Raw genomic sequence first — 3,799 nt, 5'->3', positions numbered from 1 at the left:
TTAAACTAGAATAAATGAGTGTGATGTAGAATAATATTTAAAATTTCAAAATGTTTTGCATATTGATTAATACATGCCAGAAAAACAGAAGAGTGTTGGCTGGAAAAGTAAAATCATAGATATTTTGGACATTCCCCAATATAAACGCCCCACTGCCTTTATCATGGATAGAATAAATATGATCACATTTGCTTTGGAAAGGAGAATCTTTCTTCTCACTTGAGAAATTATAATTTTTTTAAAACATAGCTGAGTTTCTTTTCCATTAGTTCTAAACTCTTAATAATTCAATTTTTCACCAACTGTCTCTGAAATGAGTACCCAAAGGTTTCTATACATAATAAATGGCTTCCATGTTCACAGTTGCACCAGCAGATTATGATGTACTATTACTTCTTTCTTTACTGGTATGTTGTTGTTGTTGTTTTAGTAGTATTTTGTCCTTGGAATTAATCTCACAAAATACCCAGGGAAGTTTTGGGGTTTTGTTTGTTTGGTTTTGGTTCGGTCTCGTTTTTTCCTTTTTGTCAAAAAGCATTCTGTCCATTACTTTTTCTTAAAAGGAAAATAAAAATCAACTCAAACAGTATTTAATATGCACACATATTTCCTATATTGGCCTCTTTACTGAAGTAAAATTTATACATAGCGAAATGCGTAGATCTTAGGTGTTCAATGAATTTAAATGAATACATTCACTCTTGTAACTAACTCCCAATCAAAATATAGGATTCATGAAAGTTCCCTCATGATGCCTTCCACTCAATCTCACACCACATAGGCAGTCACTATTCTGGTTCCAATCACTGTAAATTAATTTTACCTGTTTTTGAACCTCATCTAAATGGAATCCTAAAAAACGAACTCTACCCTGCCCATCTTCTTTCACTCAATGTAATTTCTTTGCAATTCATCCATGTTGTTGACTGTGTCAGCGGTCCATTCTCTATTTACTGCTGAGTAAGTATTCTCCTATTTATGGGTTGTTTCCAGTTTGAGCTTAGAGGAAATTAGCATATGCCACCACAAAATATACCACTTCCGCATAAGTATCATATGAGCTGGAGGCAAATGAAAATCAACGGATGCATATCAAAGACCCCACAGCTTCCCTATTTTGCTAAAAGTAGAAAATTTTGAGAAATGAAGACTGCAATAAATCCCCTCTCCTGAGGAAGTTTTATGGCCACAAAAAAGATGGAAACTCAGCGCCTGTCAAGATGAACTCACGCAAACAAACCTTTCTCTTGTAGTTTACTTCACAGCTTGCCACCCTGGGAAGTCCAAAATCCCTCTTTCTTTGTCTAAAGATGGTATACAAGCCCAAGTTCTAACCACCACCTTGAGTTACTCATCACGAAGGTTTCTTTCATGTGATGTGTGACACATTCATTAACAAATTCTGTTTTCTCTTGTTCCTCTGTCTTTTCACAGTCTAATTTGCAGGGCCCCAGGAGGAGAATCTAGGGGGACAATGGGAAAAAAGAAATTGTTTTTGCTAGAGATTGTTGTGTTTAAAGCTGCTATAAATACTTTTATACTAGTCGTTTTGGGCACATATGTATTCCTTTCTCCTGGGTAAATACCAAAATGTGACTCAGTCTTGGTGTGTATTTACCCTGAGAAACTGCCAACAAATTGTCCGGAGTGACTGTCTATTTTATACTCCCACCAGCAATATATGAGAGTTCCTAGTCATCTTATACCATTACAGGCATTCATTGCTGTCTTTTAAGTCTCAGCTGCTCTAATTGGTATGAGGAAGTGTCTCAGGGTGGGGAGTAAATTGTATTTTCCTCGAGCTCTCTTTACCTGGAAGACATCTTCATTAACTTATTGCAACTTGTATACCTTCTTTTACAAAGTCTCTTTCTTTTAAATTGTTTTGTAATGTTTACCATTTATTTGTCTGTTTATTTACTTTTAAGAGAGAGACAGAGTGTGAATGGGGGAGGGACAGAGAGAGAGGAAGACACAGAATATGAAGCAGCTCCAGGCTCTGAGCTGTCAACACACAGCCTGACATGGGGCTTGAACTCACGGACCATGACCTGAGCCGAAGTCAGACCCTTAACCAACTGAGCCACCCAGGCTCCCCTACAAAGTTTCTTATAAAATTATGTAGCATTGTTTGACTTATCATTGATCTATAAAAATTATATTGTGGTTACAAATCCATATATACATATAATTATATATAATATATATAATTATATATATATAATATATATAATATAATATCATGCACAGGAAGCACTGAAGAATCAGAGATGCTAAATATATATATATTTATATATATATAATATATATATTTATATATATATATATTATATATATATATAACAAATTTTTCTCCAAGTCTGTATCTTGCCTTTTGTCTTAAAAATGTTTTTAATGAGTAGAAGTTTTAATTTTGAATAGAGTCCAGTTTATCAACATTTTGTGTTTAGTATTTTTTACATCCTCCAGAAAGTCTACATATTCCAAGTTCATTAAAGTGTTCTCCTGTGTTTTCTTTTGGAAACTTTATAGTTTCAGCTTTTACATTTAAATACCTAGTTATTCTAGCACTAGTTGCTGAAGCTCTTCTTCTGTCCCTGTGAGATTATCTTGTGTCTTGCCTACGTGTAGAATCTTTGCTCTGTTCCATTGATCTGTCTGTTCATAAGTCTATGCAATACTGGCCTGATTACTTATACTTAGATATGAAATTTAGGCAGTTAATGTCTTTCTATGTTATTCTGTTTTTCAAGTCTGTTTTGGCTATTTAAGGTCTTTTGCATTTCCATATAAATTTCAGAAACAACTTTCAATTCAATATTAGGACTTTGACTCCAATTGCACTGAATCTAAAGATCAGTTTGGAGATAAACAAATCTCCACAAAATTGACTCTTCTAATTTATGAATGTGATATGTATATATATTAGTTAGATCTTTAATTTCACTTTAGCATTCTTCTGTAGTTTTCAATGTGTAGGTTTTATATATATTTTATTGGGGCGCCTGAGTGGCTTAGTCGGTTAAGCATCCAACTTTGGCTAGGTCATGATCTCGTGGTTTGTGAATTCGAGCCCCGTGTCAGGCTCTGTGCTGACAGCTCGGAGCCTGGAGCCTGGAGCCTGCTTCGGAATCTGTGTCTCCCTCTCTCTGTGCCCCTCCCCTGCTCATGCTCTATCTCTCTCTGTCTCTCAAAAATAAACAAATGTTAAAAAAATTATATATCTTTTATTAATTTTATTCCTATTTTGGTTTTGATGGTACTTTTTAAAATTTCATGTTCCAATTATTTGCCATTAGCATACAAAAGTGCAAATGACTTTCATATATTGCCATTGTACCTTGTGACCTTGCTAAGTGTAAGTGATAGTTTTAGTATTAATTTTTGACATACTTAGAATTTTTTACATAAGCAATCATGTTGTCTGAATAAAACTCATTTAATTCTCCCTTTCCAATATGTATTTATTTATTTATTTTTATTGCTTGTATCTGCTGGCTGTGATCTCTAATACAATGTAAACATAAGTAGTGGAAGAGGGCACATTTAGCTTTTTTCCCAATCTTGGGAAAAATGATTCAATAAGCAATTATTAAACGTGACATCCACTATGAAGTTTGTTTTTTTTAAAAAAAAAAATTTTTTTTGAGAAAAAGAGAGGGTGTGCAAGGGGAGGAGGGGCAGAGAGAAAATCCCAAGCAGGCTGCACACGCAGCACAGCACGCACAACTGTGGGGCTCAATCCCACAACCATGAGATCATGACATGAGCAGAAATCAAGAATCAGATGCTCAACCGA

This window comes from Panthera uncia, chromosome D4, assembly GCF_023721935.1.
Source record: "Panthera uncia isolate 11264 chromosome D4, Puncia_PCG_1.0, whole genome shotgun sequence".
Lineage (NCBI taxonomy): Eukaryota > Metazoa > Chordata > Mammalia > Carnivora > Felidae > Panthera > Panthera uncia.
This window is presented reverse-complemented; position numbering follows the sequence as displayed.